The 24,262-nt window shown below is 38.7% G+C and overlaps 1 long non-coding RNA gene across 3 annotated transcripts; it reads right to left on the reverse strand.

The window, feature by feature from the left end:
- Window positions 1-3,320: 3,320 nt before the first annotated feature.
- Window positions 3,321-22,896, reverse strand: LOC127668066 (uncharacterized). Of its 3 annotated transcripts, none has more exons than XR_007974005.1 (5): window positions 22,658-22,896; window positions 12,366-12,505; window positions 8,132-8,249; window positions 4,847-4,975; window positions 3,321-3,655 (listed from the first exon to the last, which is right to left on the reverse strand). It is a non-coding gene; the product is annotated as an uncharacterized LOC127668066 (long non-coding RNA). The 3 variants fall into 3 exon arrangements; XR_007974006.1 differs by having other exon boundaries at window positions 12,366-12,543; XR_007974004.1 differs by lacking the exon at window positions 12,366-12,505.
- Window positions 22,897-24,262: the final 1,366 nt, after the last annotated feature.

The following is a 24,262-nucleotide window of genomic DNA, read 5'->3' on the forward strand; positions in this document are numbered from 1 at the left end:
GTACAAAAGTTTGGTTTCTCCAACTCTTCACAAATTCTCAGAAGAGGAAATCAGTTTGGTTTAGGGTCTGGAATGGTGGTAGGATAGAGTTGGATTTTAGGGGAGCCTGCTATCAAAGTCAATCTTTCTGTATATTGTTCTATAATCCAGAGGACTGCAGTCTTTGAGGGGTTAGTTGCAAAGGAAAGGAAATTATGTAACAGCTAGTTTGCTCAGAAGTGAAATCTGTTCATCGTTTGGCTGGTATTTACCAGTGCCAGAGGTCAAAAGCTACCAATTCAAGAGATAGTGCATTCTTCCTCGGCGAATATCTCCCAGTCTGCAGGGCCTTGTAACTCCTTTCAAGTCTATCTGTGTTGCCTTCACAGTATTTTAATCACAAACATTCCACCAGCCACAAACACATTCTTCTACCATTCCTTCATTGGTGTCTTAAGAATGAACTAAACTGTGAACTTACTTTAAAACAAAACTGAATAGTTGGAATGTCTGGCTGCTTCCTATCAGTACAAAAAATATTGATTTGGACAACAGCTGCAAGTCTTTTCTGTAAGGATTAAGTCGTACCCAAGGAAAGCGGGTCGGGGAAGAGTTGCCCATGACAAGGAAAGCATAATGTTCTCTATGGAAAGAAGCTGACATAATACCCATATCTTTTTAAAGTTTAGTAATAAGAAAATGGCTTTGAAAATTAAATGAACATCTTTTTATTATAAGGCATCAGATTTCCAGATGGGAAGTGTCAGATTATACATTTTGTAATATTAGTAAAGAAAATGGGAGGCAGGATTTGAACCACATTGGAAAGACTGAAAGCCTCAGTTATAACAGCTATAATAAATGTTCCAAATGGTCAAGGCTAGTCTGGAAAGAACAGGAAACACACTTTGTGAGTTCTTTTCTCATTGACAACTTCTCCCCAAGAATGATATAATCCATATCTTTTTTGACTGACCAAATTATGTAACAATATGAAACACAAAATAGCTAACAAGCACTCTCAGTTTACCACTGTAGCTTAGCAAGTTCCTTACTTGTATGTGATAAACACTGTGGCAATTGATGTGAGGAATAAATACTCCACAGCCACTGGCAAAGCTCTTGCAGGGCTCAAATCTAGGGGGTCAGGAATTCCAATATCTATCCGTACTCTCAGCACCCAGCACTGAGCATATTCAGCCCACCTCGAGAGGACCTGTTTGTCCATAGCCAACTTGTTTATTAAATCATTCAATTCATCTCTCTCTCAGGAAGCAAGGCGTGGGGGATGAGAGAAATGGTTTGAGAGCCAGCTGCCAGATGTAAATCTCAGCTTTCCTGCTTAACTAGGGGCTTAACCAGCTAGTGGCTTGCAGATGGGAGTTCTGAGGGTATTTGGGGCTGATGCAACCCTGCAGGGCTAGAGCAGTGACAGGGGTGTACACAGCCAAAAAGATAGAGAGTCTGGGAAAGAAATGATGATAAGGAAATCGGCCAAGCTCAAAAGGTAGGTTTTCCTTTTTAATTTTGACAAGAGTGTATTTTCTTGCTGTTGCTTTCTCTCTCTTCCCTTCTCCCTCTGTCCCCATTCCCTTCCCCCTCCCATGCTCATGGCCTGCCTCTACTCCTCTACTTCTCTACTTCTCAACTCTCTTTCTGCTTAGCTCTGCCTCTCCTACCCTCTTGACTCCCCTCCCCATGCCCTTAATGAACTGTATTATATACTAAAATTAAGAATTTATTTTCTTTATGACTTTTTAGCTTTCATGATGGCTAAGCTTGGTTATCAACTTGACATATTCTTACCTGATGGGATTACATTTAAGAATTGCTACCCACCTGCGGATTTCTCTGTGAGGCCTTGTTTTTTTGTTTTTTTTTTAAATTATGGTTTGTTGATATAATATAGGCCATACCTCTATGAATGGTGTCATCTGCAGGAGCTAGGCCTGGGCTATAAGAAAACCTGACTGCTGGACTAGAATCAAGCCAGCAAAAACCAACCCTCCACAGTCTATTCTTTAGCTCCTGTCTCCTTGTTTTTGCCTTAAGCAAATTCCCTGGCTTCTGTCAAAGGGAGGCTGTAACTCACCTGTACATTGCAATAAACTCTGCCCTCCCCACACATTGCTTTGAAGTGATTCTCAATATTCCTAATACTATTTCCCATTTTGTGGTAACCCTTAACCACAAAATTACTTTGTGGCTCCTAATAACTAATTTTGCTACTATTATGAATCATAAGGTAAATTACTGATATGTGACCTCCAGTGGGGCTGTGGTACACAGGTTGAGAACCATTGCTTGGACGTGGAATTTATCACTGCAACTGTTATGACTGGTGGGCGAATGCAGCGGCACCGGCAGGGTCAGTGAACGGCAGTAATGGCAGCAGAGAAACCACACCAGGCCAAACAGTTCCATGTGGGGTTTATTGAGGGAAAAGGCAAAGGTGGTGGTGGAAAGAGAAGAGTGAGAGAGAGAGAGAGAGAGACAGACAGACAGACAGACAGACAGAGACAGAGAGAGGTGCTACTCTTATATATAGGATAGTGACGTGTGACCTTCGCAGGTAAAGGTGAGCCCAATGGATTCTGGGAACATGGTGGCCATTGCCCTAGCAACAGACATATAGATCGCACTGTCGCACATGTGATGTAACAGTTCTCGGAGGTCCTGATACCAATAGCAACAGAAAAGCAAATCAGAACAGGTCACAAATAAAGAGATTTCAATTGAATGAAGACTAAAAATCTTGTAGCTTTAACTCTCATTGTAAAGGAAAAAAGGGCAATTTCTAATCTAAAGTGAGACCTTTGATAACAAATCCACACTAGACTGTTTCCCTGTATCATCACCTTTTCTATTCTGGTATCAATCTCAAGCAAACATTTCGCTTAACAATGAATCCTGATACCTGTTTTGTATGTAATAAGAGCTTTAACTCTTGCCAGTCTGAACCATCAGAGACCCATTCATTTAAGATCTCACTGGTGTGTTCTGCTGTATTTGGGGGATCTTAGAACCTCAGAATCCAAGACACAGGCTTCCCTAAGGGAACTTCACAGTAAGCCTTGCAGAACAAGAGATGATTTCAGGGCAGGGGTTGCCAAAGAATTTTACCCAATATTTCAAGGTTTTTTTTTCTTTGCAAAGTTTTAATTTGGTGATGGGTAGTTTTAATTACCAACTTGACAGAAAGTAAGAATGGGCCTCTATGCATGCCTGACAGGAATTTGTTGATTATGATAACTGAGATTGTGCCTTTGTGGGGCATCCCCTATAAGACTGCAATGTCCATGAGTTGGAAAGAGTATGGAGACAAACCACTCTGGAGGCGGTTTCAGGGGACAGGAACAGTTTTATTTCATGTGAGCAACCACTTATATAGTGGAAGGCCTATTGACTATGATGGGTGAGTTCATTCGTCAGAGTGGATAGGGATTATTGATGCTGCCAGTGTTTCTATTTAGAAGAAACACATTAGAGAAGACCTGGAGAATGCAGATACCTCTGCAGGCCAGTTATTGGCTACACAGGCTTTTTGAGAAGTCAGTCTTCTGACATCAGAAGCACCCTGTGCCTGGTAGGTTGGTCACCAGGTCATGCCATATTTGCTCCTAGAAAGCAGACCCATCCCCTGTTGATGGTAGCATTCTCCAGTTGGGGCCTTGAACTGTATAAATAGAGAACAAAAAGTGAGAATCAGTATGCATTCATAGCTCTCTATTACAAACTGTAGATGTAAATCTTCAGGTTCATAGTGCCTGGACTTCCCCACCATGCCATGATGGATTGTATATTGCAAAATATACTGTTTCTGCCGAAGCTGATTTTCTTAGATTTTTTTTTTAAATCATAGCAACAGGCAAAGAGACTAAGACACTAAATGACGCAGTTTTGCTTACATGTAATCAATGATATATTTTCACTCTACAATATTTTTTCATCCCAAATATTGTTTTCTTACTTTTCTATAGTTTCAAACAGACTCTTTCTTATGATTTTATTCTCTGATGCTAGAAAATGTAATCATGTCCATTCCAAGTAAACACAAATTATGACTTTCGCTCTTTCCTTCAGCTTTCTCAACTGAAATGAATGGCATTCCAGAAGGCTCATGGCATAAGGCTTTAGGTGACTTGGCTGGGGGAGTTAGAAGTTTGGTTTGAGGTCCTCTCGTGTTCACAGTGGTTCCCACACTGTGCTTCACCCCCAACTTTGTGTGTGCTTTAGCATCTGTTTCCATGGGCATCTGCGACAACCCCGTTCTATTCCTAAGTGGTCCACGCATAGTGTCTTCTATTGACTCAACAGAGAAGCCACTTCTTTCTTCTTTCCTAATAACTTTCTAAAATTTCCAACTGTTCACAATATCATGGGAACCTAGAGGTGTGAGATGAGTTCAGCTTTTCTCCCTAGGCATCGTGCTGCCACGCCTCTACTTTTGCTGACAACCATACTCAGGTTTGGGGAGCCCCAGAAGGCTTTCAGCATTTTCAGACTTGCTCAGACGTTTGGCCCATGCAGCCTCCTCTGTGCTAGTTAACGTTTGTTATGAGAATAATATGAAGCAAGTGGCCTGGAGACCTCCTTAGGAGATCTCTCCTACCTCCTCCCTCCAATTTCCTTCTCGGGCTCACTTGTTTCCTTAGCCCTATATTATTTTAAATTAACTTTAGAATAGAAAATGTCAGACTTTTAAATAAAATTATGTTCTTCCTATCTCTACTGTTGATGCATAATGTGACATATTTTGACCATTAAAAGAAGGCTGCCTTCAATAATTCAAAAACACTTTTATCATTTTTAATATCATTTGTTAAGAACTTTAGCATTGCTGTTTTAAAAGGTTATTTGCTTTTACATGTATGATGTGCACCACATGTATGCAGTGAGGAGGAGGAGACCAGAAGAGGGCATCATATCCACCAGGGTTGGAGTTCCAGATATTTATGAGCCATCCTGTGGGTGCTGGGAATGAAACCCAGATTTTCTGAAAGCAAAGTCAGATAATTTGTTATCTTTGTGTTATCTCCAGCCTTTCTGTCTTTTTTTTTTTTTTAAAGAATTGAGTCTTCTATGTGACCTTTTATCTTGCAATATGTTTTCAGTTCACACTGGCTGACATTAATACAATCTTTTCTTAATAAAACTTCTATAGAACCAGATAAAATTTTCATTGGTATCTATTGAGAGAGATGGCTGTGATCTATCAGGATTAATTTTTCTGAATGCTGTTTTATGGAAATTCATGCTCATCTTTCCTTAGATAGCACTTCCAAAATCTTTTTCAATCAAAAATTATAAAATTACATTTATTTGTAGTAAACAATAGACATCTGATAAGTTGACTTTAAGCAAAAAATTTTGAATCCTTTTGAGGCATCACAGGAATAGCCTACAGCAGGGATTTAGGCACCGTGTCACTGTGGTGGTAAAGAACAACCTCTGGCTATTATTCACATCTCGCCTGGACTATATCTTAGTCTACACTGGATGTTCAGGAGCCTGAAATAGGAGTCCTGACCCCGGTGCCTATAAAAAGAAGAATGTACTGCTGTGTAGCAAGATTTTACACAATGGGGAGTGGAAACTCCTAAGACAGAAATCAAGACAAGATCATAAAAGAGGATAATTAGTTGCTTGTGAAGGTAGGAATTTACTTAGTTACACAGTAGTAATTTTATAAGTCTGTAGTATATATGCAATATTGCCTAGGTCTGGGTACATAATCAATCACCATTGATAAATATTACTATGTTCTTTATAAATTTTAAGAGCCCAGAAAAAAATAACATTTATATTCCTCCCACCAACAGTGAACTTTAAAGATAACTCATTTAATTACTTTCTTTACATAAAGCTTTAGCTGTATCAAGTCTATTAGGATAGAAAACATGCTGTCCTTACGAAAATAAGTAACATGTGAGGACCAACATAAAATAGATATAGCTTTGGAAATAGTTAAAGGACACAGGTAAAATAGATTAAAAGAAAAGAAATAAAAGGCATCCTGAATCATTTGATGGAAAAGAGAAATTCACTCACAATAGGTCTCCGCAATAGCTTTAAGAAGAGACACAAGTAAATCATTACCACTGTCTGATTTTTCTCTTGTTTTGCCCTTTTCTTCCAGCCTCTCTCTCTCTTTTCCTTTCTTATTGTTATCAATGCCTGAACCTGGTCAGCTGGTATTGGCAGCAGACCTAAAGTGATCACCACAGATCAATTCTAACAATTTGACAATTTGATATGAACATTCACACAAAGGTTTTGGAAATATTCTTTTACTACTTCTATGAGATCTTTTAAATTTTTTCCTTTATGGCCAGTCTACAAACATTTCCAAAACACTGCTACCTTGTAGTTTTGGCTTTTTGTTGCAGAAATGTTGAAATTAAGCATGTCATTCCTTGACAGTGTATGTGGGATTTTCTGTAAATCTCTAGTATACTTCTATGTAAGCTTGCCCGCAAATGTGTTTCCACTAAATCTGAGATGCCTAGACTCGATGGTGAGAAACACATCAAATACTGTTTCCCTGGCCTTAATAACTCTGTTCACAGAAAAACTCTTCAGATTTTAGTTGGATGCAGACCCAGTAATTTTCAAAGTGGTTGAGTGGGTCTTTGTTTTTGAGCAGATAGTTTCTTGCAAAAAAAAAATCCTTAAATGAAGATGAAGATGCTTTTTTATATATAAAAATAAAACCGTCATCTTCAGTGTTGACTATTATCTGTTAATGGTAACTGTGCCGAACACTTCAATGGTAGTGATTCAGACAGTCCTGATTAACAAGTCTGGGGGCCCCAATGGAAGAGTCAGGGGGAAGGACTGAAGGAATTGACGGAATTTTCTTCAGCAACCCCACAGGAAGAATAGCAATATCAACTAACTGGAACCCCCAGAGCTCCCAGGGACTAAGCCACCAACCAAAGAATACGCATGGATGGTTCTATGCCTCCAGCTACACATATGTCAGAGGACTGCCTTATCTGGCATTAATGGGAGGGAAGGCCCTTGGTCCTGTGGAGGTTTGTTGTCCCAGGATAGAGGGATACTAGAGGGGTGGGAGCAGGTAGGAGAGAACCCTTGTAGAGGCAAAGGGGAGGGGAAGGGATGGGAAGGCCACAAATGAGGAAATCATTTGAAATGAAAAAAATAAATAAAATCATCAACTAATGAAAAAATCATAGGAGAGGATATATGATATAATAATGAATATCATTATCTTCATTTTTCAGATCCCCCAAATAGGCCATATATGGTAGACTGAGGTTTCAAATTTAGAAGTGCTGATACAAATGTTCACTGACATTAAACAGTACAAAAAGCAATAGGCTAGGGTGTGATTTGTTAAAGTTATTTTGTAACCAGTATAAAAACTCATGATTAATGCTAGTGCTCTAAAATATGTATTTAGCTTCTCTGTTAGCAGAAGGACTTTTGTTAACCTCACCAAGACATATGTTATATCAGACTGTTTTACGTTACTACCAGAACTCCAATTTGAACATGGTTGAAGAGAAAAAAATATTGCCTGCCTTTTTACAGCTGTCTTCCCAGAATTTTAAAAACTGACCCATAGCAATTGCTCAATAAAATTTGTTGAATACTGAGCACACTTAAAAAACTACAGCCATAAAATGAGCACTGCATCAGATAGCTAGAGAAAATGAAAATTAGACACGGTGCTCAAGGAAAACTTAACCTGTTTTCTCAACTCATTCAGCTTTGCAATTGTGTGTGTGTGTGTGTGTGTGTGTGTGCATGCGTGTGCATGTGAGCGCATATGTATACACTTTGTGTCCTGGAGTGAGTTTAATAAAATTGTCATATATTCATTGTTTAATGAAATTGTCATGTAGAGAAAATTCAGTGGCAAGTGTCATAGTAGTATAAATTATAGTAGCATAGATGTAAAGTACTTGATCCAGCCATAACAGTATATATATAGAATATAGCTTATGTACTATAAATGTGTCATTCAAAATTGTTTAGAGGACTAATTTTTGAGTATGTAATAAGAAAATGATTAAAGCACCTAGTATAGTACCTTAGCTGGACAACTATTTAAATTATGGCTGCGTATTTGTAGTCTCAAATTTTCTATATTATATAGTAATCTCTCATTTATCACAACACTTACAAGCTTTTTTTTCCTCTTCTTTTATCTACTAAATTTTTACAGCTGAGTTTTGAAGAGGCACAGTAATAGCTGAACTCTCATTCCATTCTTGATGATTTTATGGAAATGCACTGAAAAACTGAAATGATTAACACAGTGAGGAGACAGATTGTATAAGGAAAGAAAGCATATTTGCATATTCACCTAACAGGTTATTAATATGTGGCCTATTTCAGCAAATCAAACATTAAACACACAAGTCACAAAATATCTAATCAATGACTGGATAACTGAATTGAACAAATAGTTCTCAAAAGCAGATGACTCTTAAATAATCAAATATTTCAACTTTCATAGGCATATAGAAAATGCATATTGAAATTCCAAGAATATACCATCTGTCCCTGTATCAGAATGTCCATCAGTAAGAGGGCAAAAGAGCCAAGACTGGCAAGACAGGAGTGGGCAAGGTAAAGGGAATCCATACACTCTGCAAATGTGAATGTCGGTTTACTATAGCCACCAAAGAAATCAGTTTGGAGATTCCTCATAATCTAAAAATAGAAGTACCACATGTCCCAGTTATACCAGTCCTCCTTATAAATCCACATTAATAATCCCACACACAGTTTATTATTGAATTATTTACAGCAATTACAGAATCAGAATTTGTGTCCATCAGAAATGGTAACAAAAATGACAATTTTGTAATTAGCATTGAATAAAAATGAAATCCTATCACTAGCAGGAAAATGTATGGAAATGTAGATTATCATCATAAGAAACATTGGGTAGGGCAAGAAAGATATTGTAGCTTTTATTATGGGGTTGTAAACCCCTTAAACTCCTTCAGTCCTTTCTCTAATTCCTCCATGGGAACCCCATGCTTAGTCCAATGGTAAACATCAGCCTCTGTATTTGTCATGCTCTGCAAGAGCCTTTCAGGAGACAGCTACAACAGGCTTCTGTGAAGATGCACTTCTTGGCATCCACAATAGTGTCTGTGTTTAGTGACTGTATATGGGATGGATCTCCAGGTGGGGTAGTCTCTGGGTGGCCTTTCCTTCAGTCTCTGATCCACACTGTGTCTCCCTTGAATATTTTGTTCCCCCTTCTAAGAAGAACCGAAGTATCCACATTTTGGTCTTTCTTCTTCTTGAGCTTCATGTGGTCTATGAATTATATCCTGGGTATTCCAGGCTTTTGCACTAATATCCATTTATCAGTTAGTGCAAACCATGTATGTTCTTTTGTGATTAGGATACCTCACTTAGGATGATATATTCTAATCCCATCCATTTGCCTAAGAATTTCATGAATTCGTCATTTTTAATAGCTGAGTAGTACTCTATTGTGTAAATGTACCATATTTTCTGTATCCATTCCTTTGTTGAAGAACATCAACTGGTTAATGTGTGTTAATCAAATCAACAAATTTTATAATACAAACCATTTTAATTACTGAAGAAAAAATTTAAATTCAGTGTCCATTCATAATCTTTGTCATAAAACCTTTTTTGGAAAATAGGAATGTCAGGCTCTGCAAGACTGGGTTCATTCCAACTTCTGCCTATTATAAATAAGGCTGCTATGAACATAGTAGAGTATGTGCCCCTGTTATATGTTGAGGCATCTCCTAGGTATATGCCCAAGAGTGGTATAGCTGGGTCCTCAAGTAATACTATGTCCAATTTTCTGAGGAACTGTTAAACTGATTTCCAAACTGATTATACTGTCTTGCAATCCCACCAGCAATGAAGTAGTGTACCTCTTTCTCTACTTCTTCACCAGCATCTGCTGTCACCTGAGTTTTTGATCTTAGCCATTCTGACTAGTGTGAGGTGGAATCTCCGGGTTGATGTTATAGTTTTCCAGAGGATTATAGAGTTACAGAATGTTTTTTCTGTTGAAATGGGATCATTCTTCTGCTCATTGGATTATTCAATGCCTAGTTTCTGCTATAAAGACTCCTTTCTATAGCATCTCCCTTGGTACATGTTAGACTTCCCATGTCCAAGATCCTGAACCATAAGTAGATTCTCCAACATTAACTTCTCATGTGCAATTTCTATAATCCAGGCCATTTCTTTAGCTCTAGACTACTATAGTATACAGCTGTTAGGAATGATTATTCCAACAGCTATCCTTGGAATCTCTGGTTTTTTCCTTTTTTCCCTCTGAAATTCCATAGAAAGACATATCCCAATTAACAATTTTCCCTTAGTAAGATAATGAGGAATTTCCTGGGGTTAGATTTTTAGCCATTTTTTCTTACAGGGTATAACAGCCTCTGTCACCAGCCTCAGTGGCATCTAAATCTTAGAAGGAGTAGACATGGGGATATGCAGAGTTTTCCTTAAATATCCAGAACATCAGATCCAAACTGTAGGGACATTTTCATGTTTGCTGTGTTCTTTAATTTTTCCTCTCCCTTTCCTGATTGGACCTGGACTGGTAATGTAAGCTTAGTTCAGACTTTTACATTCCTATTTTCCAAAAAGATTTTATGACAAAGATTATGAATGGACACTGAATTTAAATTTTTCTTCAGTAATTAAAATGGTTTTTATTATAAAATTTGTTGATTTGATTAACACACATTAATTTTTGATGTGAACATTTCATTACTGTAGCAAATTCAGTATAGCCTCAGTGTTTATGTATGCTTGTCTTCAGTTCACCAATATTTTTCTTAGGACATTATGTCTATGTACAAACAGACTCAGCCACAATTTTCTCTTTTGTTTGTCCCTGACCTACCTTGGTTTTAAGCTCATATAAACCTTGAGAAGTACATTGAGTAGACTACAATCTCCCATTTTTCCCTTTCTGGTTTTCTGTTTCTTCCTCACGAAGTTCCAATGCCACCTCTTATTTTCTGTCTGCATCTGCCTTAGAGATTTAGTATTCTCATTTTGAGCTATAGCAACAGCATTTTTCTTCATTATATAGCTATGCAAACTAACTTTCTAAAGTCATAGTTTAAAATGCCTGCTTACATAGACAACAGAAATATAAGCCAGCTAGCTATGTATTATGTGTTATCAGAAAATTTTATTCTCACATTACTTAAAGCTAATCCAGAGATTTTGAAGTTCAACCTTTAAACACATTCCTAAAGGTATTTCACCATTTCTTTAGCTTTAATCATTTTCTTCCCAGTCAGTCATGTGGTCAAAGTACTTAGATTTATTGAGTGTCCTTTTAGGCTTAATGATTTCTGTTTGAACTAATGATTTGCATCTCCATCTTACATTGTCTTTGTTCATGAGAGCTTATTACAAACGCTGACACCTTTTTTTAAAGCCTCCTATTTATGAACAAAGGCAAAATCCAATGATTTCTTTTTAACGTCTGAACAAAGGTGATATCTTTTCTTCAAATATCCCAGCAATCTTTGCCATTAAATGATAGTTTACTAGATGGATGTGTGAATTTGGGTCATAAACGGCAGGAAGAGCTTCACTAACATGGGAAATTGGTCATAGCTTCGCCCCTAGGGGCTGTCAACAATGCCAGCGTATCTTTCTAATCCAGCACGCTTTATTCTTCTCCCTCTGTTCTGCTGGCTGCCTTCCATGGTTTCAAATGTGTCTGGTTTTAGGCTTCTCCCCACAGCACTGACTGTTGAGCCATCTGTCTTTACAGCGTGATAACACGCCCACAACAAGAACCCTCCCTGATCTACTTCAGCATTCCCAAGAAGTATTTTTTTCTCCATGTTACCTGTGCTGTTTATTTTTTTGTTTGAAATTCAATATTCCAATTGGGGACCCATTATATTAGTGGGGGATACAATGTTAATCACATATCCTTTTAATATTTCAATTAAATAATTTTGAGTCATCCAATAACTTTTCATACTATGTTCTCTCACACCTAAGGCTCACATTCTAGGAAAGCGTGAAAAGGACAAGAGTGTAATAACCATTAACACTTACACAGTACTTAAAATATGCATTTAACATATATGTCATCATGGCTGTAATTCTATCTCTTATATATTATTATAGCATGTATAATGCGCACCAGGACATTTTGTTAGTCAGAAATTAGAATACTTGTTTAACATCATCCAACTGTTCTTTTTGACTTAAATTCTTATATTCAGACACATGAACAGAAAGCTACAGATAAAAGAAGAAGAAAGTGGATCCATTTGTTAATAACCGCACAAACCAGGGTAGCACCAACAGGTTTGGAGCTCGGGGGATGCAGTGGTACAGAGTCTGAGACAAAGAGCCTCTTTTCTTACTTCTGAGAGGTCTTATTGTGGCTTCAACACAGGAAGGGTTCATAGGAAGACAGTGTCCCAAACACCCTAAGGGTGTTCCTGGAAGCAGTGGGATCCCATGTTCCTGCTGCATTTCTCCATCTTCTCAGGATGTGCACTGGCTGTGTGGACACAGAGGATGTTTTGTGCTCAGGAAACACTGCCAAGGCAGATTTTGAGTGTTAATATCACCAGGATATTCTTCGTGACTGTCAAAAAGTACCTGGGTACAACTCACTTAAGCTGTCAGAAGTCCTGATGCATTAGTGTCATTGAGGAGATGCCAACAGTAACAATTTAGCCATGTGAGTGATCTCACCACCTAGGGCCTGCAATCAGGTTTGAGGAGAGCCTTTTCTATTTCTACCTGAGATGGTTAGGGAACTATAATTCAGATCAAAAACTTACTGAAGCCAAGGCTTTCTGTGAGCAGCAAAGCTGGTGTTGGAGGCCAGCTGTCTATTTCTGAGTCTAATACTCAGATTCTTGTTGTTCCACTTATGCAATGCCGCCTTCCCATGATCATTTTTGCAGACACTTCTGTGTCTTCAATTTGACCTCAGGAGGCAAAGCATTCCTTTCTCAATGCTTAGCATTTCTCATGACCTAAAAATTAGAATTCATTGATCTTCCCATAAAATGAATTCCACAGTGAATGGTTTTTCTTCCTTTCATTCTCACTCACCTTCAATAACTTCAGTCTGGTGATTCTCGATGTGGTTTGTTCAGAAAGGGTGGGTTTCTGATGTACTTATCATGTTTAACATGAGAGAAAGTGTCTGTGTATGCCACAGCTGCTCAGCTGTCATATGGTACACAGATGACAGGAGCCCTCCGTTTCCCACAGTCACCTCACAGAAGTGTTTTTTCAAATGTTGACAACAAAGAGAATTTCCCAAGGCATTATATCCTTCATAAATTTCAGCATTTTCCTGCTAAACTTTTATAAAAGGGAGATACAAAAATGTAGTCTAAAACATTGAAAAGAAGATGAGTTTGTTTTAAAACAGTGTAAAGATATATCTCTGTGGGATATTCCAGACTAAATTGAACTCGGTATTTATCAGTCTTGATAACATTGTAAGTTTGATTTTTCTCAGAGGTAATGTGGTGCTGTAGTACTTAAAATTGTTAGAACAATAAAAAAAAAGCAACAACAAGAAAAAAACACAAACAAAAAAAACAAAAACAAATTCCTCTAAAACCCTCTACTTCCTTTCTTCCTACAGGAGAGGGGTTTCCTTGTATTTATGGTCAGCATTTATGGCCAGCGTCAACCATGATCACATCTTGAACCCGTGTTGGGGATTTGCTATCATTTGCATAGAAAACATTTCTAGGAAAACATTTGATTCATTTGGACACCTCAGTTAACTTATAACTCCCCCCCCCCAAGGTGGGTTAGTTTAACCACAAGTACTTCTATTTTCCTCCCAGCTACACTACAAGGAAATAAAGGTGGGGCTGGCATCTCCAAATTCAAAGGGGTAAGACCACTTTGAGGAATTTAAGAATTTAAGCACCCCTGCTACAGTACTACAGTTTTTATTATATGATTCACATATATTCAGATTATATATATATATAATTATATATATAATTTTATATTATATATGTATATATATATATCTTAGAAATGGACCCATTCATTTATAACCTTTTATATTTATTCATGTCCATAGCTTTATATTTTAATTTGAAATGATACATAAAATGGAGCATCATTTTGAAAAAGATGCACTGAAATTTATACTCCAATTGTAGGGTTTTGGTTTTTGGTTTTTGGTTTTTGATTTTCTTCCTTCAGCCACCATGAGTAAACCACTTGCCTTTTAACGTCTGTCTACTTAAAGGAAGCTCAGAATGAACAGGAATGAGTAGTCATGAGGGTTGTACCGAGGCTGGGCTATGGCATCTCATCAAAGTGGCTCTTGCTTCTTTAACAGTATCTGACAGCTTCAATGATGGTATTTGTAAGACCACTGACTGTTGAAAGCAGTCAAGGTGTTAAACCAGGTGAATGCGGAACATTTGTTTTACTTGCATACATTTCACATGTGCATTAGAATCTGACTCCTCAAGGCTGAACACATGCACTGGGACCGCTCATGGTAGTGCTTCATCTCATTGGTGGCGTCACACCCATTTCCAAATGGTCAAAATCTATATTCCTGAACTCAGCTCAGATACTACTTCCTCCACAAATTCATCACTCATCTACCGGACTCTCTCCTTAAAGTCAGTTGTCATCCTCTGTGTTAAATGGCAATATTGAGTTCATCATCTTTTTCTCGTGAGGCAAAAGTTCTAGCTTTGTTAAGGTCAACTGAATCTGTCTTAAACCTCTCTGGGTTTTCAAAGTTCCTAACCAGAAATTCTTTGTCATGTAGTTTGTCTTTGAGTTTTTCTTCCTGCACTGATTATGGATCGAGGGCCTTGTACAGCCAAGCAAATGCTCTACCATTAAACTATGTCTTTGAATTCTTCACAAACAATGTAATAATACACAGAAAGGAACAGAGATAGCTGACAGTCACTGAGTGTTAGCTAAGTTCCTGTCAGCCTGTAAGGAGTTCTTTAGTCCTTTGAAGTGTAAAGTAAGTAGTATTATTTCTACTTTAGGGGTTTTGACCCAAGCCTTCTAACAAGTGAGCAATTAGTAACTACACAAACCCAGAAAGCTTGGCTGTGGAGCTGATGTCCTTAAAGATAGGCCCTAAGTGAGACAAAAGAAAAGAGAAATAGAAGTTTATCAATCAGTTGAGGGGATCAAAATGCAGTTGAGGGTCAGATTATGTGTATCAAATAATTCAAATGGCCCAAGCCCTACTTAGATATCTTCTAATGCCCCTCTAACTACTACAAAACAAATCCACTTGGGATGTTCTAACCTACTCTAATCCATTATGAAAGCACCATCCGTATTTCTCTCAACAATTATCTGGTCAGCTTTACTCTAGTCTGGCAGAGCAGAATCCACATCCAGGAATATTAAGACCCAAAGCCCTGTGATTAGCTGTAAGGTTACAGCCCTTTAATTCCTGTGCTGGATATTGTGTATATGTGTCTCTCAGACCTCATTTCTATCATTTTCCTCAGAGGCATTGTCAACCAGGAGCTGCTGCCTTCTGGGGACAGGGTTGAATAAAGCCTGTCTTCTATGTTCTTAAGCTTTATTCCCCCTGTAGGTTCACTTTTCCAAGGATGAGTAAGTCATTTTTCCCATTCTTTCCACTTTAGTCACTTTTAAAAATACACTGTGACATTCTTGTTCCTATTTCTTGCCTCTCTTCAGTTTAGATGGATATGACATTCGGTCACTGCCTTGACCTATTCAATTGTGGCTCGAACACTTGGATTTTCATTGGAAAACTGCACGTGGAAGTTTGCACAGACAGATGCAGTATCTTTGTTGTCATGTGCACCATATGAAATCAACACAAGGGAGCAGATGGAAGGACTGGAACTGCCAGCTGGAACTTTGGAAAAGAATGATGTTCTTGTAACCTCAGGAGCCATTGAGGACAATTGAAGCTTGTCCAGTTTTTGGCGATGATTTAAGGATGCACACAATACCCTGGATTTTCTGTCCTGCTGTGTATGCTTTGGGGGAGCATGGGATTGATCAGCTGCATGGTGGGGGAACAGCCAAGTAAGCACTGGGCACAACACTGTGGAGTATGCCTCAGAGCATTTATTAAAACATTTTTCTCTTATCAAAATTCCATCTCAATAAAACAATATCAAACACACATTTCTTTTGTTTTGTCTGATATCTCTGTGCTTACTTTGTAGAAACAGAACCTAATTTTTCTTGCATATGGGACATTTAGAGTTAATCAAATCTGTAGAACTTTAGTCATGTCTACAACATATTTGGAATTAATGAAAATGAATGGAACTAGAAAGTCCCATCTCAAGTGAGGTAACACAGACCCTAAAGGACATATGTGGTATGTACTCACTGATAAGTGAATATTAACTATAAAGTACAGGATACCCATGACATACCCTACAGACCCAAAGAAGTTAAACAAGAAGGAAGGCCCAAGTAAGGATGCTTGAATTGCACTTCGAACAAGGAAAATAGCCACCATAGGAGGCAGACGGAGGGAATGAACTAGGTGGGAGGTGGAGAGAATAGGAGGAACAGGAACAGGTATGGGGAGAGAAAGGAGAGAAGGTCAGAGGGCCAGGAGAATGAATGGAAATCTGCAGCTGCTAGGGGTAGGGGGTGGGGTTGGAGGTGGGAGTGGGGCAATCTGGAGGAAGTACCAGAGACCTAGGATGGGGAAAGACTCCCAGAAGTCAATGCGCATGAGCTAAAGCAAGATGCCTAACAAAGGGGACATAGAACCCAAAGAGGCCACTTCCTGTAGCCAGGCCAGATTCTCAGTGGAGAGATAAGGACACCAATCCATCCACAAAACTCTTGACCAAAAATTTGTCCTGTCTAAAAAAAAAAAAATCTAGGGCCAACGATGGAGTAGAGACTGGAGGAATGGCCAACCAAAAACTGGGCCAATTTGAGACCCATCTCATGGGCAAGCACCAATCCCTGACACTATTGACAATAGATACTCTGCTATGCTTGCAGACAGGAGCCTGAGGTAACTGTCTTCTGTGAGGCTCCATCATCAGCTGACTGAAACAGATGCAGATGTCCACAGCCAAACATTGGACAGAAGTCACTTGGGGACTCTCATGGAAGGGTTGGGGGAAAGGTTTGAAGACCATGAAGGGAAAAGAATTCCACAAGAAGACTAACAGAGTCAACTAACCTGAACCCCTGAAAGCTCTCAGAGACTGAGCTACCAACCAAAGAACATACATGGACTGGGCTAAGCCCCTCCTCTTCCGACCCCCTCCCCTGAACATATGTAGCAGATGTGCAATTCAATCTCCATGTGGGTCCCCCAACCACTGGAGCTGGAGCTGTCTCTAAAGCTGTAGTCTGACTGTGAAATCCACTCCCCAACAGGGCTGCCTTGTCTGCCTTAAGTGGGAGAGGATGCACCTAATCCGGCAGAGACTGTACCAGAGAAGAAGGGGAAGAGAGGATGGAGGGAGGAACTCTGAGAAGGGGGAACCAAGAAAGGGAGCGGTGTTTGGGATGTAAATTAACAGACTTTTATTTTCAACTTTTCTTTCCCGTGCCATGAAATACCTGCTTCTTCTCCTTCACCGGCTCTTTATTTAATACGGGCTACTCCAGTAGAAGAAGCATATAAAAGCCAATATTAAATAATTGGAAGCCACAAGGCAGCTAAGTTTCTCCCTGTAAATACTATTCTAATTCTCATCACTGGAAGGAGACAGGTTTGTTACATTGTAATTTGTGAAGTCCATTGTGGCTTTCTTGAGCTATTCACAACAAAGTTCTCCCTTATCCTCACGTAGGTTTTAGCTATTACTACTGAATCTCCATTTGTTCTCCTGGATTCTTAACATGCTCTCTCTTCTTTAAAACATGCTTGACATTTTAAACTGTAATATAATTACATCATTCCCCTTCCCTCTTCTCCCTCCAAACCCTTCCATGTGACTCCCATTCCTTTCTTTTAAACATATGTCTTGTTTTACTTTAATATATTTAAACATAGTTCTAAGTACATAAATACAACCTACCCAGGCTGTATAATGTTACATGAATGTATATGTTTTCAGGCATGACCATTTCATTTTATTTTACTCCTCTGGAGCAAAGAAAATTATTCCAGGTTATAGATCCACATCTAAAGGTTTGGAACTAGGAGCCTCGGATAAGAGAGAGCACACAGTGTTTCTTTCTGGTTCTGAGTGAAATCATTTGATATGATTCATCTTTTTTGTTCCATCTACTTAATTGCAAATTCCATCTCCTCCCCACAGTCTATATGTACCACGTTGTTATAATCTATTCATCAGTTGAAAGCATTCATGTTCTGTCGATTTCTTAATTTGAACAGAACAGCAATGGACATGTTCTCTTTTTTTTTTTAATTTCTTTTTTTCATTTTTATTATTATTTATTTTTTTATTTACATTGCAAATGATTTCCCCTTTTCTGTGTCCCCACTTCCCACAAGTCCCATAAGCCCTCTTCCGTCCCCCTATTCTTCCATCTATCTACCCCTTCCCACTTCCCTGTTCTGGAATTCCCCTATACTCTTGCACTGAGTCTTTCCAGAACCAGGGCCCACTCCTCCATTCTTTTTGGACATCATTTAATGTGTGGATTATGTCCTGGGTATTCAAAGTTTCTAGGCTAATATCCACTTATCAGTGAGTGCATACCATGATTGATCTTTTGAGACTGGGTTACCTCACTTAGTATGATGTTCTCTAGCTCCATCCATTTGTCTAAGAATTTCATGAATTCATTGTTTCTAATGGCTGAATAGTAGTTCAGTCTACTCCAATGTGTAAATATACCACATTTTTTGTATCCATTCCTCCGTTGAAGGACACCTAGGTTCTTTCCAGCTTCTGGCTACTACAAATAGGGCTGCTATGAACATAGTGGAGCATGTGTCCTTATTGCATGCTGAAGAATCCTCTGGATATATGCCCAGGAGTGGTATAACAGGGTCCTCAGGAAGTGACATGCCCAGTTTTCTGAGGAACCGCCAGACTGATTTCCAAAGTGGTTGCACCATCTTGCAATCCCACCAGCAGTGGAGGAGTGTTCCTCTTTCTCCACATCCTCGCCAACACCTGCTGTCTCCTGAGTTTTTGACCTTAGCCATTCTGACTGGTGTGAGGTGAAATCTCAGGGTTGTTTTGATTTGCATTTCCCTAATGATTAATGATGTTGAACATTTCTTAAGGTGTTTCTCAGCTCTCCGAAGTTCTTCATGTGAAAATTCTTTGTTTAGCTCCGTACCCCACTTTTTAATGGGGTTATTTGGATCTCTGGGTTCTACTTTCTTGAGTTCTTTGTATATATTAGATATTAACCCTCTGTCGGATTTAGGGTTGGTGAAGATTCTTTCCCAGTCTGTTGGTTGACGTTTTGTCCTTTGACGGTGTCCTTTGCCTTACAGAAACTTTGTAGTTTTATGAGGTCCCATTTGTCAATTCTTGATCTTAGAGCATAAGCTATTGGTGTTCTATTCAGGAACTTTTCCCCTGTGCCCAGGACATGTTCTCTTAAGATTTGTGCATCTCTGTCCCAATGCTGCCTGTTTTAGAACAGATTCCTTTAACTTGAATGTGCATGCAAACTAGAAGTGTGAACACAAAGGTTCTCCATCAGTTTGGGGAGATGGTCAGAATATGCACTTATCGGTGTCAAGCAGGGGTGATACACTGCTCTGATTAGAGAAAACATTTATGCATAATGAATTTACAATTAAAACAGTGGGAGTGAGTCCTTCTCTAACTAGCCTGTCAGTCACTGAAAACACACATTGATACGCTGTGTTCCAGGAAAAGCGGGAATTCTTCACTCCACTGTGGACCATTCCCTTGTATTTGTTTCCCCTGGAACACCACCCACTTTCATGCTGCTCACTTTTCTCAGACTTAGCAGCGGCTGCTGAGTGCACCTCCCTACATAAATACTTGCTGACTCTCTGAGGCCAGCCTTGGCTACATAGCAAATTTGAAGTCAGTTTGAGTGATAGGAGATTGCCTCTCTCCATCTTTGTATACAAATTGCATACACAATCATACCTTTAATGTATCAAATACTCCAAATGTTTCTTTTTGACTTTCAATGTGAAACCACAAATTTAAAAAAATTTTTAAAATTAAAAATACTTCATTTTTTCTTTTCTTTCTTCCATCATACGCTACATACCCTACTTCTCTTTCTGTCTCTCTCCCTCTCTCTCATATTTGACCTCTGTACTTTTTCTTATTGTTACTTATGTATTATGAATGAATAATATTTCTAAACATGTAAATATGATCACAAAGATCCCGTGAAACATCTGGATTTCTCGTTATTTTCCTGTGTTTGATGCTTTAGCCACTTTGGAGAGAAACTTGTTAGTTCCTTTACAGTCTTCAGCCTTCTCCCAGGCTGCCCCTTTACTTTGAACATTTATCCTCAGTTTTATATCTAATATCGATCCTGCAGCCAATGCCAGCCCAATGTCACCCCCACGGAGAGATAATTATATAATTAAATATGCAAATTAGCCTCTTCTGTCTGATATTTTTAAATGGGAACATATATCTTCTTTATCTCTTTATTTTTAAAGACACTGTGACCTGATATTTTTGTGACCTAAAGAGCCTAGTGTCTTCCACAAAGCTAGAACCAACAATTACTTAAGAAAAAGGTGATGTTTAAAAAAGGGAAGAGAATACGATATTTTGATTGATCTACTTTCTCCTTTTTCAAAACAGATGTTTCATCCGTTTTAAGTAACCAGACCATTAAGAAAACACAGGTCCACAAAATGTAGCCTAGTCTTTTTGTTGTACTTTTAAGCTGTAAAATTATGTCCAGTATGTTCATACTCTTCCAATGTTACACTTTTTCTTGTGGAGTTTATGAGATGATTAATAGAAAACTTAAATTATTTACATATAAAAACCCCAGCTGCTCATGAATCTGTAAGTGTTTAAAACACTGCCACGTACAGTCTCCTACTGCTTCATAAATTGTTTCTGGTGACATACTGCCTTTGCATATGGTGAAATATTATATTTACTTAAGAATTATGTGTCAAAAAGAAAGATGAATATTTGAGAGCATCCCAGGAACCCTTTGTGATTATTATTTGGACCTTCTAAGATGCCACCTCTTGTCTTTCTTCTCTTGATTAATTTCATGTATATTCATTTGTGAAAATATGAGCTGAGATTATTTCTTGCAGCTCTGCCGTGACTCTAGTGCACAAAGGGAAGAAACTCGAGGTGCCAGACAGCAGGCCTCTATAGCCTCTATGACCATTCATAGTCTGGACTACAGGTACTCTGGTTTAGGAGATCTCTATGAGCTTTTTACAAAGCATTACCCTATAATTAATTAGGTTTAACTTTCCAGAATGACTGTAGAATCACACTAAATTTTGAAAGAGTCATTCATTTATTTTAGTTACATCAAACAGGAAGATAATACAAATGGATAAGCTGAGGTGATTCTGTCTGTGGTGTCATGTGCATATTTCCTGAGCCTTATGCATATCTCCTGACCCTCTTGATTACACTCTGATCTGGGGATAAGAGACAAGGTCCTCAGTTTCCATACAGTTCACATTCTGTTATTCTAAAGTGACAATATGGTTTTATTTTAAGCTGTGAGTGAATCAGGGAGAATTATTCTCTTCAGGTCCACTGTGGGCTCTAGGCCAGCGGCAGCTGTCAGCTCAGTGGGGTTTCAGCTTGCCTTTCAAATGGAGACTGACTCAAAGCTCTTGCCAAGGATGAATGAGAGTCCTGTGCTCCTGGGAAAACATTCAGGTTGTCCTGTCTCTGGCTTGCTGCTGCTTTCCAGGCCAAGCCTCACTTAGGAAAAAGCTGCTCTGTCCTTGTCAGTGTGAATAGCAATACTCTTTGATTCAGTGTAGTTTAATGGAGGTAAAGTTACCGGGCTTCTGAACTGAGATGTTCTGTCACTGAAGGAACCTGACTCCTCAGGATGATACTTTTACTCTCCGACACACTTCCCTTCTGACATGTACACCTCTGCTCTTACACTGTTGTCAAGAGTTTCACACCATGGCTATAAGAAGCATCCTTTATAGTGGCTTTTTGTTCTCATAATGAATCTTGGCTTAGCTTTTGTCCTTCAATTAATATTTACAATTTGAATGAACACATTAGCATTGAAAAAGCTTTTGCCACAGGAAAAGCAATAAGGTAACCAGTCTATGAGTATCATGGTTTGGATATAAAAACACCACCAACAACTCATGTAATGAAGGTTTGCTCATCTATATGTCAATGATATTGAGAGGTGGTTGGATTGTGATAATATTCACCTCAGCAGTTAATCAGTACATTTATAAGCTTCTAGAGAAGTTAGTTCTCAGAAGGAGTCTGCTTGGAGGAAAATCCCTGAAGGCATGCTCTTGAACTGTATACCTTGTTCAGTCTCGTTATTGTTTGTCACTTTGCTTTGGGGCCAGCCTGAGGCTGTTACTCTCTTGGTGCTCATGATCCCATTACCACATGTTCTGTCTTATTACACGCCCAAAACACTGAAGCCAGCTTAGGACAGAGTGAAATCTCTGTAACAGAGGTCTGCAATAAACTGTTCCTTCATTAAGTTGGTTTTGTCAGAGCTTTTGTTACAGTGGCAGAAGGCACTAACACAGTGAGAGAGTCAAGGGACTCACCTTGTAGAGACTCCAGGAGTTCTGCCTCTGTCCTTTCAAGTCTGTTTAAGTTCCAAAATCACACAGAAAAACTTCAGGACTTCATTTGGATTCTCTCCATTTTCTTCTCTGCATAGATTTGTTTCATTGTATTATTTCTTTACAAAACTTTTAATATTTCTTTTCATTTACTTATAAGACTGTTCTGAGTCATGCCATGTTTTACAGATAGAACTAGGTATGGGAACAGATTAATAAAAGTGTCACTCTTCCCTCCTGGGCTGCACTCACATCAGAAGAGCCCACAGGAAACAGTGATAATCAGAAGACCAACAGTTGGCTCTGACAGATACCACTGACAAACGGTTCTTTTCTATGCAAAATAGAATTTTCCATGTCTCAGAAATTCTTTGTAGAATTAAGTTTAAGCTGAAATCTGAATAACAGGACTAATTCAATCTCGTGAAGAACCCTGAAGAAAGATGCTTCAGAGAGAAAGAGGGAAAGGACGCATATTTGGAAACAAATAGAAGTCCAGGGTAGCTGGGAGATATCCGAGCATGTTCAGACATGACCTTTGCAGGCATAACAAACCATTGAACAATATCAGACTTCATTTGAAGTGTCATTTGTTGATGAATTTAGGTGATAACTCAAGGAAGTCACCCATTGGTGGATTGTTAATAGTCAGACTTACCTTCAACCTCAGATAAGAGCTGGCAAAGGAATTCCTCAACCTATTCATTGACCATAGAAAAGCATTTAGAAGAATCAGGTTCTGCATAGTCCAGAATACAAGATAGGTTAAATTCATATACAGTTGTATGTTGTAGCACTAAGCATGTTTCCAGCCCGTACATTGACTCATTATGTCGATCATTTAATGCCACATTCAAGGCCTATTAATCTAAGTCAGACCTGGAAATGCAAATTTCTGCTCAGACTTGACAGAGTGCAACTTACTAAGATATAGCCCAAAACAGCCTCTGGAAATGCCTTTTCGCTTTCCAGTTCCATGGGTTTTCCATCCATGGACGCCTATCAGGCTTGGACTTTGTGCAACGTTCCACATCTGCTAGTGTTTTACTCTCCTCCTGATCCAGTCTTAATACACTTTCCTCACCCTCCCCTGCCCCATGTTAAAATGTGATCATTTGATTTCTAAATCTTCCCTCTGCTTGCTTTGTCTATGAGGCTGGCTATTAAGGTTTCAACTACTAATATTTTGGTGATGGTCTCATATACTTTAAATACTAGTGTAATTTCTGTAAAATTCCAACAAAGCACTTTTCAACTTATTCCAAAAGAACAGTTTAATTTGTTTCCTCAGGCTTTTAAAATAATAGGTTGAGCCAAAGGTAAAATACTATTTTCTGCATGTGACTGTTAGAACCTGTGACTAACAGCTACAAAGCTAAGAGACTCATGCAACAAAGCCAGGTGGTAGAACACCATGTGCGCTCACATGTAGAACACATCACACAAGGAAACTAGTCACAGACTTTCATTACATAGTTGAGGCCTGGAATAATTACTTTGCTCTTGGCAAGAGACAAATGTGGACAATAGCATTTAAGTAGAATTAATATTAAGGGATTACTGAATTATTTTTGGAACATAACCTGT

Source organism: Apodemus sylvaticus, chromosome 17 (assembly GCF_947179515.1).
Source record: "Apodemus sylvaticus chromosome 17, mApoSyl1.1, whole genome shotgun sequence".
Classification (NCBI taxonomy): domain Eukaryota; kingdom Metazoa; phylum Chordata; class Mammalia; order Rodentia; family Muridae; genus Apodemus; species Apodemus sylvaticus.